Here is a 9,579-nt window from a genome sequence, read left to right as displayed (position 1 = left end):
GCACAAGCTCCCAGAGAGGATCTGGGCAGGATTATGCACATTTTCGTTCACTACAGCTCAGGATGGGCCAGGCTGGCTGGGTGAGAAGGTGAGACTTAAGGAGCACTTTAGCTCTTGGTCACCAGCTCAGTGATTGCCCCACAGGGCCAGGGGGTGACCATTTCCAGATTGTCAGATGATCCCTTTCCAATTTTCTGGGCTGTGTGCTCAGAAATGTCTCAATTCAGTGTTTGCTTCAAGACATTAAAAGGAGAGGCCAAAGACTGAGCAGAGGTTGGAGAGCAAATCCAGCCCTTGGCAGAGCTGCCCAGAAAAAACCTTCCTCTTGCCAGGGCTGCCACACCAGGATGTCTCCACTGACATGATCTGCCCCAGCCACATCTGAGCAGCACACTCAGACTGGCTGGTCTGGGATTTTTCTTTCTCAAAGTGCCCAATTAAATCTTGAGATCTCCACACAGCCAAGGCTCCCTCCCCAGATCAAACTCCAGCTGTCTCTCCAGTGCAACAGTGATGAGTTCATTGAAAGAAAAATATCAGACCCTGCCTTGTTCTTGGCAGCTTTGCTTTAAAGTGACATCTGGGCACTCTGAATATTGTTGTCCTATGCACTCCTGGAGCCAGGCCAGCTCTGATTGAGCATCTTTGCCATTTATTTGCTGCCATATCCTGGAAAAACAGTGTCAGTTCTAAATGATTCTGAGCACTTTTGCACCTCCAAAATCAGTATTTTATCTGCAAGTCCTGCTTTGACCTGTTTTTCAGCTGAGGATGCTGATCCAGGCACATCAGAAGTGTGGTGGAATCAAGGTGATCAAGGAGACAGAGGGAGAGCAGAGAATGAATTATGCTGCCAGAATATAGAGGGGTATTTGAAAGTGGGCTGGAAAGGGCAAGGCAGAGCAAAACCAGGTGATTTTTTGCTGACTCCCAATTCTTCAGTGCAGTAAAAATGAAAATTCCCTACAAACATTGCAGAAAAAAGACCAAAATCCCACATCTCTGAATGAAAGCTGAGCAGCAGATAAATCCATTGCTGGTAATAACAAAGCAGCTCACTTTTATTCTGGTTTCCCAGGAACAAATACCCCACCACCATACTCAAAGATCAGGGGATCCACCTGTCAAAAAGTCAGAGTTTTCTCTGCACACTGAAGGCTTGCTGCTAAATCCACTCTTCCCAAACATTTATCACCAGCAGAGCCATCTGTCTGCAAGAAAAGCACATGTTTTTGCCAAAAGAGAAAGTGTAAATATCACAATTTGTGTTTCAAAGACCAAACCACTCAAGCATGCATAATTTCAATTGTTCCTAGCTTTGATTACATGTCAAGCAGCTGCTGTTATTAGTTTAAAGCTGTCTAGGAAGATGATAAAATAGCACACTAAGTGTAAATATATGACAAAAATCAGTGGACTACCCTGCCTCAGTGATAGAGTGGAACATCCCCTGGCACAGGAGCAGGCAGGACAGGATTTGCCACACCAGCTCTGACTGGTACAACCACCCCTGGACAACTCTGGCATCTCCCTTTCACAGACATCCTGGAGAACTCATAACAATTAATTCATTGTCATCAGCTGCAGTTCCAGCCACAAAACACCCAAGATTTATTTTTATTTTCAGTTGTGCCAAAGGCAGCACAAAGGGTGCACCCACCAGTGGACAGATCCTCAAACTAAATTAATCCTTGTGGGAAAGAAAGGCAATGCCAGGGGTGAGATGTGAGCATCAGTAAGGAAATTCTTTGATCCCTATGAACATGAGAATCAAATATTATGACAAAGGTTTCTAATTCTTAATCACTATTTCACAAAGGGGGAAAAAAAAACTTAAAAGGAGGGAGGTTTTATTGATACCCTAGTGGCAACAGGTACCCACATGCTTTGGGAATTAAATTAGCCACACTTCTTCCAAGGTTTTCCTTTCCATACTGAATTTGGTGCCCATGTCTGAGCACACTGGGCAGCAGAAGTGCACTTTGGCTTTTTCTGTGTTTGTGTTTATTTGAAGCACAACAGGAAACACAGACAGCAAAGCCTCCTGCTGATTGTTTGGTTTAGTTTATGGCTTGCTGCTCAAAGGAGAGTGTAACATAATTAATTCATTACCTGCAAACATTCCACAAACTGAGTTGCTCCATATTTATGTGAACTGCAAAATGTTTATGTGAGTCTGTGAGTCTCCTCTGGTGCCCTCAGAGGAGAGATTCCTTCAGGATCCAGAGCAGAGAGCTCAGTTCTGAGCACAAGGCATGGGGTGCCAGCAGCTCCAGCAGCCTCTGACCCCCTCCCTGGGGACCAGGGGTTCTCCATTCCTGCCACTCCACTGGGAGATGCTGGATCCCAGCTCCTCAGAGCAGCATCAACGCTGAACTCCAGGCAGGAACAAACTCTCAGGTAGTTTGGCAACACTTTGCACAACCCAGAGAGGAGCAAGGCAGGAGCAGCTGGCATTGGCTGAAATGTGCAGGTAGCCCAAGGAAAAGAAAGTCTGAATGTGAGGAACATGGGCCAAACTACACAGGGAGCCCGGGACTGACGCATTCAGGCTGAGATTTCTGAAGGAAATACATATTTAATTTGCACAGAGTCTGTCTATCTTAAGTTTTCAGCTGAGCTATTAATTTCTTGTTTCATGCAAATTAAGATTTCCAAGGAAAAGCTGCAAGCCTCTAAACAATAAAAGTAGGTTTGTTCCCACTGGAGTCAATGCAGTTGTACCCGTTTATGCTAAAAACAAACCCCAAACTCAAAACCAAAAAGACCCCAAACATTTTTTACCCTCTGAGTCCAGGAAATCTGCATTTCAGCTGCCCACATGAGTAACAGTGAAGATATTAAGTGATTCCATGAATGACAAAGTCCTCCATTTACTAGGACTTGATGTATTCAAGAGTGAGACCCATCCCATCACACCAGAATCTGTGGTGGAGGAAGGAGGAGGAGGAGGAGGAGGAGGAGGAGGAGGAGGAGAAACTTTGTCAGCACCTGTGTCTCTGCTGGCAGAAGGGAGGATGATTTCTCTGTTGACATTACAAAGCAAATAGGCTCAGACATTTTAATCAAGTAATTGAAATTTAGTAACACCCATAAGTACTCTCACAAAAGTTTAAAAAACTACCTTATAGCTACAAAATAAATTCATAATTACTGTTACAAATCTCCTAAAAAAACCAACAAGCATTCATCCCTTCATAGTTCAAAAACCCATCACAATATAAAAAAGAAACTTACTACTCCAATAAAAAACAAAACTAAAAGTAAACCTTTAATAAAAACCACATCCATAACCATGTGAAGTGAGGTGGAATTTCCAAAATTTCCCACTCTCTGGAGTATCAGAGAATGTTAAATTTCCTCTCTTTAAGGGCAGCTTGTGCTGTTCCAGCCTCCTCCTCCTCCATGGCTGGGTTTCAGTACAGCAGCTTTGGCCATCTGGCTTCATTAGAACATCATCCCTGGCTTCTTTGTGATGGACCAAAAATAGCAAAAGCAGTTTCCCTTTGGGCATTTATCAAGCTAACTGGTGGGCTGATTAAGATTTAGTTTAGCTAATTAAGGAAGAAAACATTTTTGTAAGCTGCTGGGCCTTGATTTGCTTTCTGCTGCCTAAAACTTCTTCCTTGCTTTGAAAACTGTGTCTGGAAAAAGCTGCTGTTGGGCCAGCCTGCACCAGAACAAATCCTGAGGCACTGAATTCTGCCACACTCCTGCACTGCAGCAAGGGAGGAGCTTTAATTGATGCCATCCCTGATCAATGGATGGAGCAGAAACTCAATGACACCTGAGAGAAAACAGCCAGTAGCTGCAGGATTTTGGACACTCATGCAGACCCCACTGAGGTTGTTCTTTATGGTTTCCTTGCCCAGGGAGGTTGGGCACGTCTGTGCCCAGCTGGGCTCCATCCTACCCTCAGACCCCCTGCCCAGGTTAAAGGACAAAGTGACTGCAGTGCATGGAGCTGTGCTCAGCCAGCAGAGACATAAAAGCTCCTTTTCCCACCCTGCAGGAACCCCAGGATATTAGAATCCTTCACCAAAAAGAGAAACCCACAGGCACCCAGACACAGGTCTGCAGTGATTGAGGATGATCTTGCGTAGCTTAAGAGTCACAAATATCTGCTTTAAACATTTCTTTGGAGGAAAAGAACCTTCTCAAAGGTGATGAAAGTAAAAGCCTAACTTATATCCCAACACCTGAAGAACAAAACACCCTTCTCAGGAGCAGGAGGTGGTTATTGTACCCTTCCCACGTGAGGAAATCCACATCCCCTTGGCATGGAGGGCAGCAATGGAGATGTGCTGAAGACACTTGGCTGAAACAGGAGAAATTTTGGTGAAACTGGCTTCAACACAGCCTTTCATGTGAACCCAGGCCAGACAATTTTTCTGTGTTTGAGATTTTCTGTGTTTGAGATTCTCATCACTAACCTGCCTTTTCTTTCCTCCAGTTTTGTCCCTCTCCTCTATTTAGGACATAAATTCCCCAGGACACTGAGAACTCCTTGCAAAGCCTGTGCAGATGTTTTCAGTACAGTGGGCCACAAACAGTGACTTCAAAAGCAGTGTGACACAAACAACAAACTTCAGCTGCTAATGGTGAAAGCAGAGGTATTTACAGAGAGGCTTTAATCCTGTACAAAGCTGGTGCCCTGCCATCAGATGCCCCCATCCTTGTTCCTGAGCAGGGAAGGGACAGGACACGTCTCTGTAACAGAACAGAGCTCACCCTGTGCTTGTTACCCCCTCTGTGAGATGGCTCTGCCCTTCCTCAGCCAGGTTATGCAGCTGCCTCCAGTCATTGCAGCAAATATCCTTTTTTTTCCTTTTTTTCCTTTTTTTTTCTTTTTTCCATTGAGTAATAAAGCAGCTTTTCTGCCCTGCTGTGAAAAGACTGGATATCTCTGGATATGTGCTTAGGGAAGAGCTGCACTGGCATATTTAGAGCTTCTCTGACTGGTCAGGTAAATCCATCAGTGACACGTAAAAATGCTGCCCAAAAGGATCAGCTATCAGTTTGCAGGAAAGGCATAAGTCAGGAAAGCAGGCAACTCAGATGACCCAGGATTAGTTAAGTGCAGTTATTTCTCCTCAGAGAAGCTGCTGAATGTGCAGCTTTGGGAGCCTGAGTTATGCACAGCACCCACAGCCCATCCAGCAAGCTGCACCTGAAAACTGGCTTTGTAGGATTAAAAAAACTGCAGAAATTGTCTTTATGGGGCTTTTCCACACAAGCCTCTGAGCTCCTGGGTGTGCTGTGCTGAAGCTCAGCACATTGCAAAATACCTGGGGACCTCAGAGCGACCAAATCTCTCCACACACCTGAGAAACAGAGCAACAAGGTGGTGTATACAGAGGGAAGGGGGTTTGCAGTTTGGGGTAGCAGTCTGCCAGACCAGGATGGAGAAGGGCTGTGGAGGTGTCTCCTGGGGGCTGGCAAACTCCTCCAGAACAGCTCCACTCTCAAACTGCTTAGCTCCAAACAGGAGCAGCTCTGTGGCAGGGTGTCCCCTCGCCTCTCCTGAGGGAAGGTGAGCTCCATTCCCAGGTCTGGGCCTTGAACTGGTATTGCTGCATTCCTGTTGGTAAAGAAATGCTCAAAAAAATTCATTTTTCATCCTGAAGTCCACTGAGATCAATGCATGAAACAACAGTATGTCCCATACCTCTTGGATCTTCTCTCTGGCATAAACTAACACACAGCTCTGTGCTTTCCTTATTTCTGAGCAAAATAATTCCCAAGAAGAGAGACAATCTGCCAGGTTGATTGGAGAAGGGAGCAAGAAACATTTGGGTGCAAGCAGGGAGACCTCAGAGCTCTGCCCAAGGCCACGTGAGCCGAAATCATCTGCCTGGCAAAGGGCATGACAGCTTCATCCCCAGGGGTTTGGCCTCTCCTGGCTGTGGGGCCTGGCTGAGGCTGAGGAAAAGCCTGTCCTGGGATGAGAGCTGGAATGGGAATGCTGCTGGAATGGGAATGCTGCTGGAATTGGAATTCTGCTGAAAGGGAATTCTGCTGGAATGGGAATGGTGCTGGAACGGGAATGGTGCTGGAATGGGAATGGTGCTGAAATGGGAATGGTGCTGGAACGGGAATGGTGCTGGAACGGGAATGGTGCTGAAATGGGAATGGTGCTGAAATTGGAATTCTGCTGAAAGGGAATGGTGCTGGAATGGGAATGGTGCTGGAATTGGAATGGTGCTGGAACGGGAATGGTGCTGAAATGGGAATGGTGCTGAAATGGGAATGGTGCTGAAATTGGAATTCTGCTGAAAGGGAATGGTGCTGGAATGGGAATGGTGCTGGAATGGGAATGGTGCTGGAACGGGAACGGTGCTGAAATGGGAATGGTGCTGAAATGGGAATGGTGCTGGAATGGGAATGGTGCTGGAATTGGAATGGTGCTGGAATGGGAATGTTGTTGGAATAGGAGTGCTGCTGGAATGGGAATTCTGCTGAAATTGGAATTCTGCTGGAATTGGAATTCTGCTGGAATGGGAATTCTGCTGCAATGGGAATTCTGCTGAAAGGGAACACTGGTGAAATGGGAACACTGCTCAGCCCTCTGCTGCTCCCGACAGGGCTGAGTTATCCTTGGCATGTCTCCCTCGAGCTGGAGGGATGTTTATAAGGGTGCTCTTTTAAATGGAAGAAAAATACACCGCAGCTGAATTAAATGGCAGACATCTCTTTAGAGTGAAATTTGGCAGGGAATGCAGAACAGGATTGTTCTGGCACCCTCCAAGGCAGCTCCACTCCTGTGGAGGTTTCTCTGTCTCCATTCCATTTATTTATGTACTTCTGGTGAATGTGTAGTTCTCATTCGGGGCTTGGCATGGCATGGGGTGAAAGGGCTCACAGTGCCCACTGAGGGGGAATCCAAAACTCTCTGTGGGCAGCAGAGTGACCACGTGGGAGAGCAGATGCAGAGCTGAGGTCACAGGAATGTGGTCATGCCAGCATGGAAGTGTTTGGAAGAGCAATTGGACGCTCCTTTTGTGCTTGACAGAGGCAGATGAGTGAGGTGTTCGTGGCTGTGCATGTGAGCAAAAGCAGCAAATTCCTCCTAACCCACTCTGTTGACATTCCTGATGGATCAGCCACTGAGATAACAGAGCTGTATTTCAGTCCTGGAAAGAGTAAGTGTATTTTTTGGGTAAAGGGTCACTGGAGACATTTAAAACCCACCAGCCCTGACTTTCACTCATTTCTGATTGAAAACTTTCACATTTGCAAATTGACACTTTGCTTCCTGCAGATCACTCCCAATGACTTTTCCCAAAGGCAATTCTGACAAATTATTAGCAAATGCATTAGCTCAGGTATTTGGGGATTCCACCACAAACAAGGGTACAAAAACCAGCAGAAACAAATGCAACATTTAATTTGACAAATATTTCCTGAAAAAAAAACAGCACCCAGCCCCTGTGGCAGCCATCCCACAGAAATTATACTGCATGTCTAATTTAGAAAGCCTGAATGGAAGGAAATCATCAGTATTCTTTGCGGGAAACTAAATTTACCTTGAGTAATATCTAGCTTATGCAACCAAAAGTCCTGCCAAACTCCCAGGCAGGCCTTAAGGACAAATTTTGCCAGCTGTGGGCTATGGAAGTCTGTGTTTAATAAATGTTGACCCATCAGTAAGTCCCTGGCAGGAGCCTGAAGTGAGGGCATGGCAGGTTTTGAAAGGCACCAGGCTGAGGGAGCTCACAGATTTACTCGTCATGGATGACAGTGAAAAACCTCTCAAAAGGCAAACTGAGAAAATTGGTTTATGTAATTACAGAGATTTATGTCTGTTACAGCTCCAGAAGTTTCACTGTATCCTGGGGATCTCGGCACACAGAAGTTAAAAAAAGAGAAATGTAACATCATCTTTGGACAGAGATTGTGGGATCAACACCCATGGGGTAAATAAAGTGTTTGGTTAGGATGGAACAAAGCAATCCCTCCCTTGGAGGAGACAGAGGTGGCAGAAGGCAGCAAAGCACCCTGGTGAGCAGGAAAAGCCATGAGAGCTGGGAACCAGCAGCCACATTTTGATTTATTTCCATGGGGCAGAGAGAAGCAGCTCATTATCGAAGGCACTGGGTGTGCCAGGACCTCTCATTAGCAGTGCACAGTTGTGTGGTCAGCCTGAGATGATTTTCAGGGCTGCCATGTACTAAAGTCAGAGTGTTGAGGTCTCATTTAGGGGTAGGGTGTCTAGAGTAAACACCTCCAGCTCTAAACCACAAGAGTCTTTGGCACAGCCCTGAATTTCCCCAGTGTTGTGTAACAGTAAATTCATCACTTAAATAGCACCCCGACTGAGATTTCAATGAACCAAATATATGAAAAATAAATGTCCAAGCCCATCTCTGTTTTTCAGGGTACATACAAGGCAGAAATAATGACTCCACAGAGATGGAAATCAAGGACTTTTAAAACCAGATTTGCCATTGCCCTGTCAAGCTTACAACTGGACATTGTGCCACCAGCTCCAACAGTTTTATATTAAGTCTCAGATGCAAAATGATTTTTTTAAACACTCTGGTTCCTAAAATCCCTGGATTGTTGGAAAACTTCACCTTACTTTGAAAAAATACATAGAGTTTCGTTTCTAGCCCCTCAGATTAGCTCACAAGTGTGACAAAGATGATTAATAGAAACCCAGGTCTATTTTATCACACTGTCCTGTGCTACCTAAGTCAGTCCCAGCCAGAATTCCAGCTCAGCTCAGGGCTGATGCTCCTGCTGCCCAGCACCCATGGATTCACTGCCCTGACCTGGCATTTACATCCTGGGAAAGTCTTGTGCCAAAGACAAGGGCCGGAGAAAGACAGTGAAGAAGAACAAACTAAAAAGGCTTTTTGGGTTCTTCCTGATGCAGCATTTCCTCAGACAGCATTTCTAGAGAAAGGACCACCATAAAGAACCCAACCCAAAACCTTGTGATGGGAGAATGGCAGGCTGCAAGGAATTTGGAAAGTTGGCTTTTGGCTGTACTATATGTTGATGACAACATATGGGTAGAAAGTTTTGAATGAATAACTCTTTGAATTTGATGCCTGAGCTCCTGGCCAGGGCAGCAGCCCCCTCCCAGGACAGGAAGGCTGGCTCTGGCTGCTCGCTGAGGCAGAGGACAGGAAAGGCTTCACGTCAGCACAGTGCTGAGGTTTTCTCTGACTGGAAACGTTCCTTCTGTTATTCTGAACAGTCTGTCCACACTTCACAGCATAAACTGCTTTAGAAATTACAGCCTGGAATGTAAAGCCAGGCCTGGCTGGCTGCGTGCCCTGGCTGCTCCTGCTGGCCTCCCTGCCAAAGGGTATCTGGTGTCAGCAAGAGGGACAGAAGCATAGAAAAGCAAACACCTGGCTCCAGCAGCCATCCACCCTTCTAACCAGCACTGTTTGCTTTGTGCCACAAGAGAAGGGAGAAGAGAAGCCACATTTTGGGCTGTCAACAGCCAAAAGCAGCACACAGACAAAACACATCCTCCAGCAATTACACTCCCCTCATGTGGTTTCCATCCACATCTGGATTTTGCCCCAATACCATAGAACTGAGCCTCTTGAAATGGCTCCTTGA

At 46.0% G+C, this 9,579-nt stretch overlaps 1 protein-coding gene across 9 annotated transcripts in view; it reads right to left on the bottom strand.

Annotated features, from left to right (window-relative positions):
• Nucleotides 1-9,579, bottom strand: part of LOC134556854 (uncharacterized) — a 96,237-nt gene that overhangs the window by 64,065 nt on the left and 22,593 nt on the right. The window lies entirely within an intron of this gene.

The sequence above is a fragment of the Prinia subflava genome, chromosome 12, assembly GCF_021018805.1.
Source record: "Prinia subflava isolate CZ2003 ecotype Zambia chromosome 12, Cam_Psub_1.2, whole genome shotgun sequence".
In the NCBI taxonomy this organism is placed as follows: domain Eukaryota; kingdom Metazoa; phylum Chordata; class Aves; order Passeriformes; family Cisticolidae; genus Prinia; species Prinia subflava.
This window is presented reverse-complemented; position numbering and strand designations above follow the sequence as displayed.